The 22072-nt window shown below is 39.9% G+C and overlaps 1 protein-coding gene across 15 annotated transcripts in view; it reads left to right on the forward strand.

The window, feature by feature from the left end:
• Positions 1-8476: 8476 nt before the first annotated feature.
• TENM1 (teneurin transmembrane protein 1) overlaps positions 8477-22072 on the forward strand; it is a 1403901-nt gene continuing 1390305 nt past the window's right edge. For all 15 annotated transcript variants that reach the window (XM_073361279.1, XM_073361281.1, XM_073361273.1 and 12 more), the window contains exon 1: positions 8477-8756. The gene's annotated coding sequence lies outside the window, so the exon portion shown is untranslated. The remainder of the gene's footprint in view (positions 8757-22072) is intronic.

Consider the following 22072-nt stretch of genomic DNA (forward strand, 5'->3'; position numbering starts at 1 on the left):
TCTTTGAGAAAAGGCAAGCGCAAAGGTGGGGTGTCTTAAACTCACAAAATGTGTCTTCTGCCTTATCTTCTAACAAAGAAACACCTTCCTTAGAGGCCACAACTTTGTTTCCTTGCTTTTGCTGATTTCAGCAAGATTATTGGTGACCCATGCTTTTGTAATCTAGTGAAGTGTGAATTTATGAAATGCAGCACCTGATGCTTTAAGTAGCAAAGTACTATAGCACCGTTGGTGGGAGAGCTGCTGAAAGAGGTAATAATGCCTATTGGCATTAGTTACCAGTTTTCTCCAGCTGTGCTGCCCACATTCACACAGTGCTAGGAATAACTGCTTTGTTTCCTCTTGGGCAATAAAACCTGATTTAAAAAGGAAGCCATGAACTGTATGTAGTATGTGATACCGAAAAGTAACTGTTGTAAAAGGAATTAGTGGATGGAAAGCTGCCGAAGGCTGTAGCACTATATAAAATTAGAGTGGAAATAGTAGCTGTAGACATTATTTTATTTTCAGTGGTTCAGGACAGGAAATCCACATAGAGTTTAAAGTTGTAGGATGCTGGTGATTTGCAAGGAAAAGAAAATAGATTTTTTTGGCAAACGTACAGTATTTCTGACACACAAGAGGGATAGGAGAGGGTGGTGATTGTTTTCAAACCACCTCACTTCTGAGGTGGGTAACTGGTTCGTCATACCAGTTAAGCTAAAATTTGTTCTATAACAAGATGTAGAAATACTTCCTCTTTGAATATTGCCTGTAAAAGTTTAATCACTCACCTGCCGGAGGGTTAGCTTTGCAACCATTTCATGACAATTGTTACTTCATTGCTGCTGTTACCATCTTCAAACAAATCTGTTAATATCTCTTGGCTGTGCTTTGCTGAGCAGATGCACAAAAGGAAAGCTGGCACACTAGCTGCATGCCTCATAGGTTGCAGATCTACTATTCTCTCCCATATAACTGATTTCTAAGGAGGGCAATAAAACATTTGTTCAGAGGGTTTGGGGTTTTTACGTTGGGGAACTGCTCAGATTACATTCTTCTGACTTTAATTTACAGGATGCCAGCTAGCACAAAGAAAACAGTGTATTTATGACACATTGGAGAATGTGAATCTCCTCCACATTTGTGTTTCCCCAGTCTCAGGTTTTACTGGGATTGAATTGGCCCCCAGCGGAACATAGAGTAATCTCTCCAGGGTTACTCCAATTTTGACCAGCTGCCCACAGCCCTAAGGGGACATCCCATCAGGCAAAGATATCTGAAGCTCAGTGGAGTTTTGGCTATGCCCAATTTCCTTTGCCCACAACTCTACATAAGATGAGTAATGCTTTTAGAATCTGATCCTATATGGTTTTCCTCTGTAGTCCATGCAGGTTACAATATGCTTACTTGACGCAATAAAAGATACTGTATACATACTCACATTAGTTCATTGGAAGTTATCACATTATTTAACTTGTTCACTTTGGTTTCTAAGGTTTTTATGGCTTCAAACACTTTGTGTTGCAGAAGTTCTGCATCCTGGGGCACAGGAGGGGATTAATATGCCATGTTATACATCTCTGCATAAATCTCTATGGCAAGTCAAAACTGATTTACTTTACAATTGTGGTTATACCCCAAAGTTTGATTGAAAAATCCTGTAGTTCTCAGTTTTGCTGTCCTTATTTGCCCTACTGAAACACAGAAATAAGATCTCATCTCATTGGGACCAATTTTCTTTAGCACATTTAAGAAGTGCAGAGGTTTCAATGATTTAATAACTATATTTCACTGCTTAACAAGAGAAACACTAATATTTCTCTGCTTGTTACAAGTGTCCCTCTCCTGGTGCTCTATTAACTATAGATTAGCTTATCTGAAAGCTATCTTGTTTTGACACTTTATAGGTCTTTTCTATTCTCTTGAGCTACTCTGTAGAACTTGCTCTCATTTTCTAAGGCGGAGAGCTTAAATTTCAGACAATGTTTTTAAAATAAAACTATATCATTAAATTACTTTTGGTCAAGTAGACTGGGGCTTTCAAAGAGGCCAGTGGGAATGAGGTACCCAATTCCCATTGACTTTCAATCAGAGTTGGGTGCCTGACTCCCATGGAGGCCACTTGGAAAATCCCAACCCTAAAGGATCAGATCAACAACCTGGGCTTGAGGGGATTGATCCAACTTTTATTGATATCTGTGGGAGTTGGATCATTTTCCTTTAATATTGCCCCACACATTGGCTCAGATTTTCTGTCCTATCATATGGAACTTGCTCTTTGTCCATTGCCCCTCTTCTTTGCTACACTGTGTACCAAACGGGAGCTTTCTTTTTTCAATGCAAGGCTGTTTTATGAGTACACACAATGGCTTTTTATGGAAAAAAACAAATAGCGTATTGGACGACAAAGGGGATTTTTCATCTTTGTTGCAAAGTCATGTAGAGTCATTGGTTTAATGTCATGAACTCATTGCAGTTGAATGGGCATTTACCAGAGGGAGTTTTTCTGGTCATGTGCCCATTGCTAGGGAAACTGACTATATGTACATTCTAGATCTTTTTTTGAAGAGAACTGGAAGTCCTGATCTTTGGTTTGGAGTGGAAGTGAAGTTCTAGACTTGTCTGAGTGGGCTGAAGTGCTGATCATTTGCTTCAACTTTTTATCACAGTTCTGTTTTCAGTTTTGTTCTCACAGTTCTACATCAAGCTTTTTCTTCTTAATCACTCAGGGAAATCAGTGTCTATAATGATTGCAGTCTCCCACCATCAAACTAACTGAGATATTGTCAATTCAATGGTCTGACTTTACTGCAGGAGCTTAAAAATGCAATGCCTTCTGAGGCATTGAGCTCTTTTTAAAACATCCAGCTATGCATGAAACCTAACATCAATGGCAAGAAAACATGCTGAAAGTGCTATCATAGGCTAGTTGAAACATGCATGTCACATTTCAGTAGGTAAAAGATTAAAGTTTCTCTTTGCGATAACAGTAAGATTGTTATGAATAAAATGTCAATTAATATTAGATTTAAAACTTGAATCCAGACTTTGATGAGGTTCTTTTTGGATGATTTGATTTTCATTTTTGCATATGCCCTTTTGTGCCTTGGTTCTTTCAAGACACAAACTACAATGTGGTTGCCCCCTCAAGATCCCCCCCCCCAAATTGCTAGCTCGCAATTTGTAGCCACGACCTCATGCAGAAACATCAGAACTCTTTCACTTGTTCTTGTTCACTTGGCCAGTTTTGTAGATTCAGGTAGTTTGGATTAGTGTCTAAACTATTTATTTGAACTGAACCTGAACTTTTAGGCTGAGATTTTCAAAGCTGCCTCCTCTAATTTTATTGGGAATGGAGCACCTAAATCTGCTAGTCAGCTTTGAAAATACAAGCAAAAGTCCGGTGTGTTGTACCCATTAATATTTTGTGAGTCTCACTGGTGGGTGCTTTGTGTCCCTCATGGAAAGTGTGACGTTCCTACATATATTTTATACATTGTTTCAATATCTATTCTTTGTGATTGGTTGTAGCTGCCAGCTGTTTCCCTACAGCCTTCTCAGGAATGGGAGGGCTTTCCTCGACTGGTCCCTTTTTAAAAAAAAATATTCCTTTGCTGTTGCCACTAAACTTTATGGAAGCCATAAAATATCTTTTGGCTCTGACGTGAAACACAAGGAAAATGTTTGCACAATGAACATCAGACATTGTCAGTGTTAATGTGTAATGTCTGTTGGCAGAGCTGTCTAAAGATTTTTTTGGCAGCCAAATGTTACTTCTATTTCACTCAGAATTCACATCTGTCACGGGATAGGAAGAATAACAGGTTATATTAATATCAGCTACAGGCTGTTTCTTTTCTTTTCTTTTCTTTTCTTTTCTTTTCTTTTCTTTTCTTTTCTTTTCTTTTCTTTTCTTTTCTTTTCTTTTCTTTTCTTTTCTCTTCCTCCCCCCCAGACCCCCCCCCCCAGTGCTTTCTTTTTGGTAACCACTGGTGACAATTTGGTGAACAAGTTGTTTTCAAGCCTTCCCTAATTGACGGAGAAATGTAGATGCTGAGATAATTCTACAAAAAACTCTTCTGGACATAAAACTATTGTGAAGAATTATCAGTAGGCATCTTGAAAGTTTACATATGATTGATCTTAAATGCATCAGAAAAAAATTGAAAAGATGTCTTTTCAGTAAGCCAAGTGCTGCAGTTAGACTTCACCAGTTTCTAATATATTATATAATTAATACTCAAGATGACAATCTCCAAATCTAGGAACAATTTTTAGAAATATACTGTGAATAAGAGCCCCTAAGGAAAATACATATAAAGAGTAATTGGTAACACGTATTAGAATTGCCATCCAGTATCTAATAAGACAGTCCCTGCTTAAAAACCAAAAATGACATATGGCAAAAAAAGAGAAAGCAAGATCAAATGATACATTTTTAATGTCTTTATCATTTCTCTCCTTAATGTCTCACTTTGTGAGAATACAATATTGCTAACCAAAACTAAAAATAGTATAATAGTACAGCTACGTGTTCTATTTTCATGAGGAGACAAACATTCAAAAAAATTGTAAGTTTGAAACCATTTTTAAAAAAAATATATAAAATGACATAGAAATTCCACCCAGGACTTTCCAATGAACGGAGGAGTTAGCATATAGATGCCTAGATATAAAACTAGTCTTGATTCTTTATGACGCAGTATTTACAGACAAAATAGAAATACTTTTGACATAAAAGGTCATTGCGGGATGTCGCTGTTTCATGACCACAAGAGCAAACTATATCTAAATCATACTGCTAGATATAAAGAATAACCTGAGTGTGGCAAGTGTTGACAGCTGCCACCATGCTTAACTCTTGATCCAGTGCTTTAGGAAAATAACTTAATATCACTTGGAAGAGGCCTCAAGAAGCATCAAGTCCAGCCCCCTTATTGACACAGCACCGAGTAAACAGAGACCTTCCCTTCTCTAACCTGTTTCTAAAAACCTCCAAGACCAGGATTCCACAACCTTCCTGGAAAACCTATTCCAGGAGCTTAACTCCCTGTATAGCTAGAGAGTTTTTTCCCCTCTAATATCTAATCTAAATCTCCCTTGCTGCAGATTCAGCCCATTGCTTCTTGTTCTACCTTCAGTGGACATGGAGGACAATTGATCTCCATCCTCTTTATAACAGCCCTTCACATATTTGAAGGCTGTTACCAGGTCCCCCTTCAGTCTTGGTTTCTCAAGACTAAACATGTCAATTTTTTAAACCTTTCCTCGGAGGTCAGATTGTCTAAACCTTTTATCATTTTTGTTGCTCTCCTCTGGACTCTTTCAAATTTGTCCACACCTTTCCGAAAGTGTGGCACTCAAAACTGGATACAGTATTCCAGTTGAGTCCTCATCAGTGCCGAGTAGAGGGGGACAATTAGTTTCTGTGTCTTACTGTGACGGGATCAAGATTCACCACCGCCGGCGCCTCCCACTGGTTGTTCCAGGAATTAGCTCTGTCTGCTGCGGAGCGTCCTCAGCACGTGGTGCATTGTCCGTTCTGCTGCCCTGGGACCTGCTCGGTGGCGTCCACTTCAGGACACTGTCCTCTTGCAGTGCCCACTACTCCGGACTCACCCCCTTCTGGGGGGAATTAACAGCAGTCTTTGGGACTTGCACCTACCTCAGTGGCCAACCACAACCCAAAGTCCAGCCCCTTAGCTCAGCGGCAAGTTGCAGTCCGTAGTGGCCACCATCTTCTGTAGCCAGGTGCAGTGTAAGTGGGGGAAGGGAGGGAACCCAGGCCTGCCTGCTACTCTGGGTCCCGACCCAGGGACCCTCTAGTGGCAGCCTCTTTCTGCCCTCCTTTGTTCTTCTCCTTCGAAAATGAGATGTTTTGAGACGCTAAATTTCACTATTTCTAAAAAATGGCACTATTTAAAAAAATTCTGTTGTCTAAAACTTGTCGTAAATTTTGTGTTAGTTGGGGGTACCTAGGGTGACCAGATGTCCCAATTTTGGGGGCTTTTTCTTATATAGGCACCTATTACCCCCCACTCCAGTCCCGATTTTTACATTTGCTATCTGGTCACCCTAGGGGTACCTAGGTACATTATACGTGAAACTTACAGAACTAACAATCGACTTTGGAAATAATAACTTATGCTATCCTGAGAGGTATAACCAATAGGGAAATGGTTTCACACATCTGTTACAGCAGCTAAATTAGAGATCCAAATGCAAAATCAGGACTAGGGACTAGCAAGTGCATTTTTGCTAATTCCTGGAGAATGTTAAGAAGATAAATCAATGGATGGATTCCTTTGATCCATAAATACAGATATTTTAACTGCAACAGATAAAATGTATAATAGTTTTCATGGTATTTAATTAACTGGGGGAGAGCACAATGGAATGGAAATAGTTTAAACTAAATGTTCCAGGAGAGCAGAGTACTTTGCAGCATGCTTGTCTCTGGAAATAAGTTTTTATTAAAATGGTAATGAAAAAAAAACAGTTGACATGCCAGTGTTATTTGCAAGGAATGATAAGAAAAGATTATTGTTCTCTCAGTTTTTTGTCTAAATTGATTCAATTTACAAGGCAATATATAAATAACAGTAATTGGCAAAGTACTACAACGTTAGTGTACTATGGACCGGATCCAAAGCACACTGAAATCAATGCTAGTCTTTCCACTGATTTCAGTAGGTTTTGGATCAGACTGTGTATGAGGATCTGTTTATCTTCCTTATCACCCATCTCTGGGAGAGAAGCATCAGATATGCAATGGGTCAGATTCGGTAACCCTCACTCATGTTGAGTAATACCTTAATTCACATATAATTCCACAGAACTCAATGGGACTACCCGTAGATTAGGGTGCTACTCAACATGGGTAACAGAATCTGAACCCATGAAGGTAGAAATGGACCTGTGCTGCAAAATTCTCAACCAGGTCCGGATGTTGAACCTCTCAAAGTTTAGGGGTGTTTAGAGCTGAGATTCGTCTCAGACCATTTTAAAAATGTAGTAAGGACCAGTCATGAAATGTAGATCTAGACCCAGTTTTGAATTCTGAAGCTTCAAAAAATGGGGATGTTCAGATCCACAGTTTTGTTTTGGAGCCTGTTCTTCTAAGAAATCTAAAGTTCCAAAGCATGATGAAATTTGTGTGCATCTTGAGGTATGTGGTGTGTGTGTGTTTGTAAGAAACATTAAGGTAGGAAGTGGGGTAATATAGCTTGTGTTTCTTGATTTGTAAATGTATTGTGTGTATAGTGGGTTTGGTGAAGACCCACTAAATCAATGGCAGAGCGCTCTCCAGTGGACGCTGGTATTCCAGCTCCCTGAGAAGAGTAAGGTAAGTCGACCGGAGAGCATCTACCATCAACACAGTGCAGTGAGGACATGGCAGTAAATCGACTTAAGCTACATCGACTCCAGCTACATTATTCATGTAGCTGGAGCAGCATAACTTAGGTCAACTTACCCCGGTAGTGAAGACAAGTCTAGAGTAATGAAGCTAATTGTTTGCTAGGTGGTAATCATCACAAATGACCGTTCAGTAGGCTATTGGAGATTCCATTAATGAGGGCAACAATAGGGCCAGAAAGTTATGGTCCATTCTGAGCACGGTAATGTGGCCAAGAAATGAGCTGGAATAATCCGGCTAACTAAGAAATGAATCTCTGATAGAAAAGAACACAAGCAGCTTGTGGTTTAGATATACTCTACGTGATCTGCAAGCAATGGAATTTTTTATATGCTCATGTATGATCTTAGAACTTTATTTTTACGTGTGTGTGAGGGGGTGCATACGGGTGTAACTGATATTGATAGACAGGCCTTAGCCAAATCCTCAGATTCATTTGCTGCTGAGCTTTGGCATGTTCAAAATCCAAATTTGACTTTTACAGTTTGAGCCCATTTCTAATATTTAGTCAGATTTATGACCAATGTGGTATTTTGGAGCTAACTCTTGTTCATAGTTTAGGCATTGTTCAGTCATCATTAAAGTATATAAAACTTATGCATTTATCTTTTTAGCCTATAGACACTTAAGCCTCCATGTTCTTGGGGTTTTATTTATTTACTACTTTGCTGCTTGATAGATGGCAACACACAAAATGTTTCCTAACTGGGGATGTCTCATTAGTTTTTTCCTTTTAGTGTCACCTGTCATACAATAGCAGATACTGTGGAGTCTTCACACATTCATGTGACTGTATTGTATTTTTATTTATAATTATAAACTAGTTTCTTTTATGTTTGCACAGGGCAGGTGAGGTTAAATATAGGGGATAAACACTATCCCCAAAGAAAATGCAGTTGTATTCAAACCAGGGCTCTATCTTCTTGTGTCATTACAGCCCCACTGTTTTCTAAAAAGCAAGTGTGCTTTGTGATATAGAAGGTGGAGACTGGGAAGCTGGCTCTGCTAAGCCTTGCCTAATGCAAACTGCTTTAGTATGCACATCACATCATGCCAGCTATACTGCAGGGAGCAAGCAGTTATCGCACAAGCGTGCATCCTCAGAGCCAGGATAAACACTCCGTTACTCTCCCTCTAAACCGCTCTTCTGGGAGGGAGAGAAAATAAATAGAGAGAGAGAGAGAGAGAGAGAGAGGCATTTGAAATAACCTTTTTAAGGAGAAGGCAGCAACCAATAGAACCTTTTCTTATTTTTTTTCCACTTCTTACTAGAGAAATTCGTGTTATCTCAGCAATTAAGGAGAAGAGCCAGCATCTAGGGTTCCAGGCTGTGAGGGGAAGTAGCAACTTGTACCAGGTAGGAAGCCCTTTCAGCATCCTCTTTAATTCATGCTGCTCAGTTACTACAGTACTTGCTATGTTACAATACTGTGGCTGACTTCTGGAGACCTTGTGTCTGTTAGCCACCATTCCCTGAGTGAAAGGGACCGTGGGGAACCTTAATTGTCAATGACCTTCAGGGTATTTCTTGGAAAGGCTCTAATACTTAGTGCTGTAAAGTAAGGCAATCTAGACTTCCATCTAACTGCTTAGATGTGTACATTGAGCATCAGGATGCAGCTGGTCGAAACTACAGCTGTTACCCATATATGAACCCATGTCACAAATGAGTAAAAATTAGCCATTTTATAATAACAGGAACAGCTGCTCTGCATATTTAGCAACACTGATGTACTACTGTCCCAAATACTTTCCCAAACTTAGTACCATAAATTCATTGTGTGCTTTAAAGTAAGCAAATAGGCTTTAGTGTATTCAGAGTTATTCCGACATTGAATGTACTATTACATTTTCATAGTCACTCATGCATATTTCATCAAGAGTTTTTATAAACTTTTCTGTTGCAGCTATGTCTTTTGTTGTGGATTGATACTCTGCCACTAAATAATGAACAATAAAAATAATTGGGAGCCTTGCATTGAACTGCTGGCAATACATAGTTTCCAGAATTACTTACTGAAAGACTGTAAGAATACAGGAAGCCCTCTCCAAAGGTTGGGAGGAGGGTACGGAATGGGATGGAACACTGAGATTTTGGGATGCTCTTTTTTTCTGCCTTTATTCTCACCAATGTAAAAAAAACCCCAAAACCCTACTAACCTGATTTGAGATCCTTCTGTTCCAACTTTCTACCTGACATTTTATGTTTTTGTTGAATCAAATGAATTAACCTTTACTTGACATTCACATAACCTTTTCATGTTGCGATGGTCATGTGACTTAAGTTTCTTATTAAAAAACATGAATTTGACAGTAGGATATGCTTTTTTAAAAAATTCATGGCTATTAAATTTTCTCAGAGCCTAAGTTAGTCTGCAAGAGCTATCACGATGTTTACCAAAAGAGTGGATTCTGTTAAAGTTTTGTTGTTTAATGCTAATTTTAAGTTACTGTTTTTTGAGTAGTCGTTGGGTCTTAGGCAAACTGTACAAGTCTTATCATGGCTTTGTCTGTAATATCAGACTCTTGTGACAGGTAAACTCTGTTAGAATAAAACAAAAATCTCTTCTGAAGGCAAAATAAGTGTGAGTAAGAATACCATGTCTCTGCTTTACCTTCCTATAACAGAGTTAGAAAACCTGTGCTCTTCAAAACATTCAGTGCTTTGGCCCACTAATTTCATAGATGTTCAGCACCAGTTAATATTAGGCATAATTCTGTGCCTAGGCTTCCGATGGCATCCACACTACCTTTTGCTTCTTCTGACTGCTTTATTTAATACCTAGAAAAATACCATCAGCATAAATATTTTCAGAAAGATGCATTGTGTTTTGTCTGCGGTGGGGAAAAATTCTATTGAAAGAAAATGAATGTACTTTGTATTATCTCTCTCTCTCTTAATATGCCAAAGAGTAAAAAAAAAAAAATGTCCCAGGGGAAAACACAATGGTAATAATTTATAATTATGCCTGATAGTAAATCAATGCTATGGAATTTACAAATATTTGCATATTATTCAGCCCAAGTGAAGTCAATTAGGTCCAGTGAGCTCCCTGAATAGTCTCAGTTTAAGATCCCTGATGCCACTTGAGAGGAGTTTTATCCTCTGTGCCTTATTTTTGACTGAACTGTCACTTGTGGGACACAGAGAAGTCCAGCTTCTTGGAGATTTCTCTGTTGTTTAGAAGTACTTTGGTTTCAACCAGCCTGTTCTGATACACAGTTGGAAGGAAACCTGAGACAGAAAATTGACCACTGAAGTTCTGACTCCTTTGGTATGTGTTGCTGCTGGAGGAACATGATAAAGAAAGTAAAAACATGTCTTCCATTTTTATAGAGGTAAATATGTATGGGATGTCATGCTCAATGGAGTTATTAACTTAAGGGCATTGAGAAAAATAGCAAGAAACACAATGACATGTAGAAACGTCATCCATACAAATTTGGGTGTAAAATTTTAAGCAAATACAAATTTTGTTTCTTATATGCAAGGTGTGCCTGCTTGTTTCTGTAAAGATTCTAAGATTTCCTTAGGGAGACATTTGTCCCTGACATGACCCAGCAAAGTTAATGGAGTCAGTAAATTAACTTGGTTTATATAATTTTGTTTTTGTCTAACCATCTGAGTTACAAAGAGTCATTGATATGGCACATTTGCCATCTCTAAAAGGAGGGTGTGTTCAGGATGCTGGTTTTCTTTTCAACTCTGCTGCTGACTTGGTGTATCATTTAACTTTCTGTGTCTCAGTTTACCTATCTGTAAAATGAGTATTTGCCTATTTTTGCAGTGCTTGTGATGTTTAATGTTTGTAAAATGTTTAGATCCTTAGATGAATGGTGATATTTAAATTTTCAAAATGTTGCTAACATGCAACATAGAAATGATAAATGCAATAAAGAAATGATATTTAAGTCAACTATTCATGTGGATTTCATCTTCTGTTACCCCCTTTAGACTTTGCAGGTTGACAACTTGTAGAAATATTGTTTTCCAGTGATTGAATTCCAGTATTTAAACCTTTTCCCCATTCCTGGTAGTACTAAATCTGTGCAATTTTTTTTTGTGTTTGTAACTTATGAATGTGACTTTAAAACAGTGTGTGTGTTGATTTTTACATTGATGGTAGTGTGTGCTACTGAAAGATGCTGGGTGAACATTGTCATCCTTAGAGGCTCAAATTCTTTATTCACTTATACAACAGGTTTCAGACATGCAAGCTTCTTCATATTTTCTGTCCACAGTGTTCCAACCCTGAGCTGCAAGAGACCATCTTTAGATAGTAAGGTTTGAATACGCATTGGGCTCTGCTAGCGTGTGGACCTGTGTGCATCCTATTGCCTTTAATAAGACTCTTCATGAATGCAGGGGTACATGCTAGCAGATCTCTATACAGGCGAAAGGCCTTTAAGAGTAGTTCAATCTTTGTGGCCCACTCAGTCCCTGAATTTTCATCTTCGATTGTCACTGTTAGCACCCTTTGTTGTCAGTGGGGTTTGTTATACGGGCAACAGTCTACTCTGAATACAGCTGAAACCACTAATTAACTCATGTCCCCTGGTCCACCACACAGCTGTTACGCAGTAACCAATTTTGATCACTCCCTCACAGGGCTTTGTATGAGAGCTCTGAGCTATCCTCTCCTGTGCCTTGGGAGTGTGGCATTGAGCCCGATAGCGCAGTTGCTGCTAAGGTGGGCATAGCATAGCATAAAGGTTATAACAACACAACGTATGAGCTACAAGGCTTTGGTATAAATAGGAATTCTTATGGGTCTCCCAAGTGGCCATTATCTCTTGATCTCACTTTAGATAGATTTTCGTAAGATCTTTGTTTTTGAAATCAAACTACTAAATGCACACCCTTCTAGTGCATTCCTTGGCAAATGGATGAGTGATGATTCCATAACAATCCAATGTTGTGTGTTGGGAGGAAAAGGCCGTCCCTTTTTCTTTCTTTCTTTCTTTCTTTCTTTCTTGAACAACAGATATGTCCATGTTCAGAGGTATGTTCCTCCTAAAGTGACTATACAACAAAGAATATTGGTCTGGCTTTTCTTTAACCTTTCAGATGTTAAATAATAATTTTTCAAGATGGAAACTTGATGACCAATGACTCTCATATTTTGCTTTGTGTGTAGAATCAAGTTCAGAGTTAATATGGTAGCTGACTAATGCTGGGCTCTGTTGCCAACTTGAAAGAAATCAGCAAGTCACTTACCAGCACAACTTTGGAGATTTATTTAGCCAATAATCCCCAAGAAACCAATCATTACTAGCAATTAACTGCTGGTTTGTTAGTTCACTATGGACCATTAATGCTCTAACAAAGTGACTGTTAACTAAAGCAGCAGTAGCAAATTTTGAGGTGGCTATTGCTCTTACTCTGTTTGTCTTCTATGTGGCATATGTTCTCTTTTATCTGTCCTCCCTCGCCCCACTCACTTTGTTTAGCAGCTAGAGGGTAGTTAACAACTGAATTTTGCCCAATTAATGCTTCTTCAGTTGGGGAAAAAACAGTGGCATCCAGGCTGGATTTGCAATATATATATATATTTGAAAATAATAAATATTAGCCTGCAGTGTGTACCCTGGACCTGTATCTCTGTATCTTCTTATAACATTTTCTACATGATGCAATTAGTCAGAGATTATTTCTGATCATTTTATTGCTTAAATGAAATTGTAATACTGAATCCAAACAGAGTGAAAGAGTATGCAACCAGACAATCCCAAATGTTGATCTTAGAGCAGTTTTTCTGATGGAGGCTGTCCTTCAGGTGTAGGGAATTAAAATGAAATAAAATCCCAGGACATTTTTGGATATCCCATCATTTCTCAGCATGTCCAGAGCCCAAAAAGACACTGGACACCTGGGGATATGATGTAATGGTGATATCCAGAAAATAAATTGGAGGCTAAGTGGGCTCCTAGTTTAATATGTTTTAGTGCTGTGTTTCATTCAGCCTCATTTTTCAAGGACCACAAGAAGGAGAATTGGAATAAATAATACCCTTTTCTTATAATTAACACAACTGCTTTCTCTTCCTGGTGTATGACGGTTACAAGATACAAAAAATGTCAGTAGCTCAGGGTGTAAGTGTGGGTGTGCTAACTTTTTAGCTAATGGAATTGAGGTGGGCAGCTCCACTAGGCTGATTAGAACCATCAGAAAATATGCCATGTTACAATGAAATGAAGGGAGATGTATTTAGGTCAGTATCTAATGAGCGCTAGATATAGTGCACTTACATTCTGTGCAGGAAAAAAAAAAGCGAAAAATACAGTCTGGCGTAACTCAGTAAAAATTGGGCATTCGCTTCCATTAGTCTTTAGTTTAACTCTTACGTGGTACCGAAATAAAAAAAAAACCACAAAAACAAAAAACCCAAAATAGAATTATCATGTAAGTATTGGAGGTGAACAAGCAGAAAGGCTTGTCAATATCATTTAGCGTGCATTTATGAAGACAGTGTGATCCCATATCCTAAGGTGGACTAGAGCACATGGGTCCTTTTTTAATTCTTTTTTAAAAAGAATCTGACAACCTCAAGTTTTTCTTCCAGTCCTAGTGATCAAAAGAGGTCCACAAAATATCTGTTTGTTTGCATAGGGAAGATAGAGATGCGGGGGACGGGGGGGTTTGTAGTTTTTTTTATTTAAAATATTGCATTAATTTGGTACAAGAGACCAAGATTGTCACGCTGAATATTTATATTTTGTTTTGAAGCATCTCTTCAGATAGCCTCAACTGTTAAGTGATTCATTCGAGGTAACCTTGCAGAATCATTGTGCTCAGTATAATGTATAAGATGTGTCGCAAATGTATGCAATAGAAACCCAGGAAAGAAAATTTGTCCTTCTGAAGTGCCCAAACCATTGGGTACATGTTCTCTTTGTGTGCATCTTGCTTGCTTCAGTGTTAATTGGAGTTAGGCTCATACACTGAGAGAAGAATAAAAACCCGTTTAGGGAGAGGCAGTAAAGGTGAAGCAGAATTCTTCATGGTAAATATCTTTATTTCACTGTTTTCTATCTAAAAATAACTAGTATTTAATGGATAAGTTTTTCTTACATAAATTACACACATGGAAGGATTGCCACTAGGCATTTGCAAGTATAAGGCTAATCATAAAAATCTGGAATGGGTGGTACACTTATCTAGGCCTGCCTGGGAAACACCTGTCAGATTTCTAGTCAAAGGGGATTCAACAGTCAGTGCATAACAGAATCAGGTCTTTGGATCTGCAGAAATGACAGGCTGCTGGTTTCCATTGCCAGGAAAACAATAGTAGTACAGGACAGCCAAAGAGGAGTTCACATAGGCTGGGGTTCTGATGACTTCACTGGATTGACTCATGTATTATTTGCAAGCAGTCCTGCTGAAATTGAGACTACAGAGAGTAAGGTGCTCTGCAGCATAAGTAAGCATAGCAGGAGCTGCCCTCCAAACACTGGTATACTTGTAATTTAATATGGGCTTGGGTGTATTGATAGAAAACAATCACCTAGGTTTAACATTTTACATAAGTGAACATAATTCTTGCAGAATGACCAGGGAATTACATGTCACATTCACGCAAACACCCAAGGAGTTCAGTGTGATTTTTATTGCAATGGATACCAAAGTTCAATTATTAAAAGCTGAATTACCACCAATATTAAAGTTTTGACATATTACTTGCCATTGGGTGTCTCTGCAACTCCACAGAAACACAGCTGAATGGGTATCTTTCTGCCTGTTACTCAGAAGAATCTTCCTAGTGTGCTTATAGTCAGAGAAGTCCCTTTAACTCCCTCCAACTACTTCTGTGATGCTCCCAAGAACTGAGATTGATAACTTAATTTAAATGTTACACTCCCCTTGCCCATCCCACAGTATGCTGTCAACGTTGCTACCTCTGCATTTCCCAGTCCATTGTGTCTTGTGCTGTATTTATTTAGATTTATAACAACAACAGGATAGGGTGGGGGAATTGTTCGCCTTGAATTCTAGGTGCCTCTGGCATAGTATAAAAATATATATATATATTCCTGCCTCCATGAAGATGGGCCTTGCAGCACGTGCTGTAATAAGTGTGTACCTTCTAGACTGTCAGCTCTTCGGGAATAGGCTGGTTTTACTTTTGTGTATTGTACCTTTGTGGTAGTGGGAGGCAAACGATAAATAACAATGTAAGAATGACACCTTCTTGCCAGGTACTCCCTGTGTGTCCTTGAGTCACATCTGCTTACTTGACTAACACAAACATGTTTTTTGGAGCTCTGAGCAATGTAAACCAAATACAGCTATGGCCGAGTGAGATTGAATCTATTCTGCCTCATGCATCAACAACAAAATGCTTAGCACGTCCGTATGTGCTGTATAAGTAATAACGGAAATCATATTAATAACAAAACTGTCAGCTAGATTGCAGAGTTTGCTCCTGGTGATGATGTACTGTTGAGGCAGGGAGAGCAGAGTGCGATTTCTCAGAGTCCAGCTGCATCTGTAGTATTGGCAGCTCAGGAAGTAATCTTTTGACTTATGAAACAAGCACAGGTTATATGAAATACATTCTACCTGCATAAAACCTGAGTCATTGAGCTCTCTGGAGGTGGAGGCAGAGGGGGTGAGGAGGTAAAAATCAATACACCGATCCCGACCTATCCTTTCCCCCAGAGCCTGTCGACTGGAAGAGTAGCCACCTCCTCAGCACACCAGTTTTGCAGGATGTGGAGGCTATTGGGCCCATTGGGGTGGATCCCATGCATCCACAGTGGTGAGGTCAATATGAAAGCACTTTCCATGCTGCACAGCAGGTGCACAATGCCCTCTGCCCTGCTCTTTTGCCGAGACCCCCGTTCATAGCCCTTTCATACCACAAATGAATTCCAGCCAATGAGAGTAAATATAGAAATCTGTCACTTTTCCTAGACCTGGTCCTAAAATGTCACTTTTGGCTCTGGATCCAGATTTTCAAATCCTGCAAATTTGGGTGCATTCAGGTCCTTTTTTAGGGGTGGGGAGGGAAGCAGAGGGTTGGGTGCAGCCTATAGTAGACAGGAACCAATGAATGGGGAGGTTTGGCTCCTACACTTTGGGTGCTGATTTTCACTTTGCCACATTGCTGTAATATGCTACTATCAGTACAATCTCACCCCAGTGTGCATGATGACACAATGTGACATGTTCACTTTGCTCACCACAGCTGTCTCAAAGGAGAAGTTTGAAACGCATTTATGAGTGTTCGCCTCAATTTTGCAAATAGAGTTTTCATTTTTTATTGTACATTTCATCATCTGCAGTGGTACAGATGCTTAAAAAATCCTGATGAAATATTTTTTGTTGTAAAATGATAAATATTCTTTCCACATGCATGGGCTTGTTTGGAAAGTTAGTTTAGACTTTTTGGCACGGAGTAGTGATGTTAAATTATTTTGAAAAATGAAATATATATTCTGCAAGGAAATACAGATTTATAGGAGTTTTGGGGCTCATTAAATTGTTTTAAGCTATTTGGTATTGCATTTCTTTCTATCACCCTTTTGGAACAGCTTTCTAACAAGGGAAACTAACAAGGGAAATTTAAAATTATAAGAAGGCTGTGCTTGTCTGATAGAGTATTAGGATGTTGATGTTGATTAGATTAGATGTTGATACAGTCTGTAAAACTGGCATTTTAGGTATTTCTCTGACACTGAAAGAGATTTACTAATAGACTCAGGTGAATCCTCAGAGATGCTCTGGGAAATCTGCCAATTTCTCTAGTATGCCATCAGTTAATATCACGTTTATTGGAGCTTCATAAAGCTTGCTTAATTTTGAAATTTCTTTGAAGCCACATTTGTTTGGAGGGGAAAAATGCGTACAAATAAACTCCAAAAGTTTTCATTAGCATCAAGGGAGTGAGGCCCCAGGAAGTTCATTGCCATTTCAGGGAAGAAGGCACCAAGGAGCTGTGTCCCGCAAAGCAGAAAAACATGGATGAGCAAAAGGGATAGCATAGGGAATTGAACTGGGTAACTGACTTCTTTTGGAAGGAAGAGGGTTTTTTTGCCCCTGATGAAGAAGCATCAGAAGAGCAGGAAACATGATTTCTCCTGTAGGGTGAAGTGAAGAATGGCTTTTCCCTTGTGGAGATTAATTTTCATCATAAATTAATGATGAACAAAATAGTTATGCCCCTAACACACACAGGAAACTTTACTCCAACCCTGAAAAATTCTATTTGCCAACTTGCCCAGGATAAGTCACTGTTCTGGTGGGTGTGTATGATACAGAAACCAAAAGTCCTTTTCGCATCATTCAGTAGGATGATGATGATAAACAGTGCAAAATAGTTCTTAGATTCCATAACCGTGTTTTAAGGCTGCTTAAATAAACCAAAGAAACAATTAGGTTGAGTTTTAGTTTCCCAGACAATAGAATAAAAATTCCCTTCTCTTCTGCTCTCCAGTCTTACCTTGTTTGTTGCTAGTCATCTGGGTATAATATTCAGCCCACAAAAATGTGCAACAGGATTGACTTGTGATGGGTGACTCTCAAAATTCAGAAGCTGTACTCAGATAAGCACCCAATGTTTCAGTGATTACCCAATAGATCAGACACCCTGATATCTAGCAATCACACCAGGGTAGATATTCTTGAAATATTTCCAATAGGGCTGAATGAGACCATGAGAACGGCTGTTCTCAGGTTATTTTGTCATTTATGCTTCTGATTTCAACTAGAACTAGAAAGTGCAACAGCAAGAGAAAAAATAGGGAGAAAATGTTTTCCAGAGGCAAATTCATTTTAATGGATGGGCAAAGGCTTCAGTGAGTTTTCATGTTGTCAGCTGGCTCACTTATCCCTCAATATATACTCTTTGGTTTTCCAGTGGTCATGTGAAGGTGAAATGTCCAAGCTGTGTTTTCACTAAGCATGTAACTAGTTTACTAACGGAACAAGAATGGGAGAAGTTTCCATTGCACCAAAATGACACAAAGGATACATTGTCTTTGCAGGTGCCAAACATTCCAGAGTCTGCATTTACATTGCCACTGTAAGTGAGTCAGGGATCCTGACTGCAACACAGTTATAATAACTAGTGTAGATGGGACCTGACTATGTCTCCCCAATCAGATTAAAACTCAAGTCAGTCCAAAACTTTAATGCTGGTTGTGGCAGTGAGGTTGGATCCCGTGTGAACTCTAACTCGTAACTGCATTGTTGTTACAGGGTTCTTAAACTTCCCTGTCGTTGTTGTGTACCCAGCACGGAGGTCGATCACCATGCGTGAGAAGGAAACACTGACTGTGCTCTGTAAATGGCACACATGCTGTCATAAATATAAAGGGAAGGGTAAACACCTTTAAATCCCTCCTGGCCAGAGGAAAAACCCTTTCACCTGTAAAGGATTAAGAAGCTAAGATAACCTCACTGGCACCTGACCAAAATGACCATGAGACAAGATACTTTCAAAGCTGGAGGGGGTGGGGTAACAAAGGGTTCTCTCTGTCTGTGTGTTGCTTTTGCCGGGACCAGAGCAGGAATGCAGGTCAGAACTCCTGTAAAGAGTTAATAAGCAATCTAGTTAGATATGCATTAGATTCTGTTTTGTTTAAATGGCTGATAAAATAAGTTGTGCTGAATGGAATGTATATTCCTGTTTTTGTGACTTTTTTTAACTTAAAGTTTTGCCTAGAGGGATTCTCTGTTTTGAATCTGATTACCCTGTAAGGTATTTATCATCTTGATTTTACAGAGGTGATTCTTTTACTTTTTATTCAATTACAATTCTTCTTTTAAGAACCTGATTGCTTTTTCATTGTTCTTAAGATCCAAGGGTTTGGGTCTGCGTTCACCTATGCAAATTGGTGAGGATATTTATCAAGCCTTCCCCAGGAAAGGGGGTGTAGGGCTTGGGGGTATTTTGGGGGAAAGACGTTTCCAAGTGGGCTCTTTCTCTGTTATTTTTGTTGTTTTTGCTTGGTGGTGGCAGCAATAAGGTCCAGGGACAAAAGGTAAAATAGTTTGTACCTTGGGGAAGTTTCAACCTAAGCTGGTAAAAATAAGCTTACGGGGTTTTTCATGCAGGTCCTCACATCTGTACCCTAGAGTTCAGAGTGGGGAAGGAACCTTGACACATGCCCATGGACTTTTCATCAGCTTTTCAGAAAGTAAAAATGCTCTTGAATCTGGCTGTAAAAACTGATTTCAAAGTCATCACAGGAAGCCTTGAGTGCCAACTTCATCAAAATGCGAAGATGAATTGTGCCAAGGCTCCTTTGACAGGACGACACAAGGCTGGCGTTAGCTCATTTTAGTTATCACTGAGAGAGATTAAATAGGGTTTGCAATCAGCCACTGACTATAACAGTTTTGTTTGTTTGTGCTGATTAAAGGGTGAACTATAAGACTGGTGGAGACAGGTTTTTTAAGCAAAGGAAATAATGAAAGATTGCTGAGAGTTTCTAAGTGAGTAAATTGTCAGGCCCTGCAGATAGGGTAAGCACAGGGGTTGAAGAAACCAAAATCAGGTGCCTGCCCGTGGCTCGGAGCCTAAATACTCTGTTAACCAAGTCTCTGTTGACTGCCATGCTGGAACCAATGAGGACGAGAGATGGCTTGTGATAATTCAAGTGGTTTCCCCATTATGACTTACTGCTCTATCTGCCAATTGCATCTTCTAGTTTCAATGGATATTTCCTGGAAGAAAAAACTTATAGCAATGCTGCTCCATGATCAAAACCCGTGTAGGAAGCAAAGTGTAAGCAATATACTTGGGTTTGTGGATGGGATGGATTTTCAACGTAACTAGATTTTTGTCATTGATGTAATGTACTCATGGGAGATGTCTTTATTTGTAAGGGAAGACTGAGACTTTGAGATAAGCTGACAACAATCCACCACGCTTTTAATTTTCCAGTCTTCAAATTTCCACTGTTAGTATTTCCTTTGCGGTTTCTGGGTGCAGTAGTGCAACAAGCAAATTTCCCTGAGACATGCTACAATTAGAACTACCCTTAGAGCATTCAAAACACTGGGGTTGAAACCCAACGGCCTTGCTTATTTTGTACTCAATTTACCGGTTTTGACCCTATGTGCACCCACTGCTGCATCAGCCATTCTGAATCTGAGGCCATTCTAAGTGTTCGAGAAGGGGGGAAAAAATCATCACCTTGATCTGTTGGACAAGAGAATAATTGGGACTAACAAAAAGCCTCCATTCCAGAAATCAATATGGAAACGTCTGTCAAGGCCTTCTTGTAAGATTCCAACCACTTCCTAGAACCATTTATGTTTGAAATATACTGCACCGAATGGAAAAGCCTTTCTCGTGGTATTTGGGTACTTCCACTTCCAAGGAGAGGTAGTATAGAATCATAGTAATGAAGGTCTGGAAGGGACCTCAAGAAGTCAGGTAATCTAGCCCCCCTCTGCTGAGGCAGGACCAAATAAACCTCCCCCATCCCCATGGGCAGCGGGTGTCATAGGCAGGGGTAGGCTGTGCCTCCCGAAACAGCCTAGCATGGCCGTGCCCATGCTCCGCCCCCAGGCCAGGCCCCATCCTGCGATTCCCAGTGCTCTGCCCTGGCTGGCCCAGGCTGGCTGGTCTGCCTCCCCAGGGACTCAGAGCAGCTGGTGTTGGGGCCACGCTGCCCGGTGCACCGTGGCTGGGGACACTGCAGCCACGCCACCTGGTGTTCTGGGGCTGGCTGCCCGGAGCCTGGGGCTGGGGGGCACTGTGGCAGCACTGCCTGGAGCACCGGGGCTGGGGTCGCTGCAGCTGTGCTGCCAGCAGTGGGACTGGGGGCTGTGGTGGGGATGCTCTGGGCTCCTGGGGGAAGGCTAGAAAGGGAGGGGAGTGGGGGGCAGAAGGGAAGGGACATTGGGGGGCATTCAGCACAAGGGAAGGGGTCATGGGCTAGCTTCCCCCAACAGCCAGGTCACCGGCCATCCATGCCCATCCCTGACGGATATTGTTGAACCTATTCTCAAAACCCTCCAATAATGGCGATTTTACAATCTCCCTTGGAAGCCTATTCCAGAGCTAACTATCCTTATCATTAGAAAGCTCTTTCTAGTATCTAACCTAAATCTCCCTTTACATATTTGAAAACTGTTATCAGGTCCTCCCTTAGTCTTCCTTGCTCAAAACTAAATATGCCCAGTTTTTTTTTTTAACCTTTCCTCTGGGGTCAGGTTTTCTAAAGCTTTTATAATTTTTGTTGCGCTCCTCTGGACCCTTCAGTTTGTCCACATCTTTTCTAAAGTGTGGTACCAGAAATGGACACAGCACTCCAGCTGAGACCTCACCAGTGCCAAGTAGAGCAGGACAGTTACTCTCCATGTCTTGCATGTGATATGCCTCTTGACACACCCCAGAATATTAGCTTTTTTTTTGCAACTGGATCACATTGTTGACTCATAGTCAGTTTGTGATCCACTATAACGCCCAGATCTTTTTTAGTAGTACTACTGCCTATCCAGTTATTCCTCATTTATAATTTGCATTTGATTTTTCCTTCCTAACTGTAGTACTTTGCACTTGATTTTCACCTTGTTGATTTCAGACCAATGCTCTAATTTGTCACGGTCATTTTGAATTCTAATTCTGTCCTCCAACATGCTTGCAACCCTTCCCAGCTTGGTGTCATCTCTATTCTCCAAGTTGTTAATGAAAATATTGACTAGTCCTCAACCCAGGA

Source organism: Lepidochelys kempii, chromosome 9 (assembly GCF_965140265.1).
Source record: "Lepidochelys kempii isolate rLepKem1 chromosome 9, rLepKem1.hap2, whole genome shotgun sequence".
In the NCBI taxonomy this organism is placed as follows: domain Eukaryota; kingdom Metazoa; phylum Chordata; order Testudines; family Cheloniidae; genus Lepidochelys; species Lepidochelys kempii.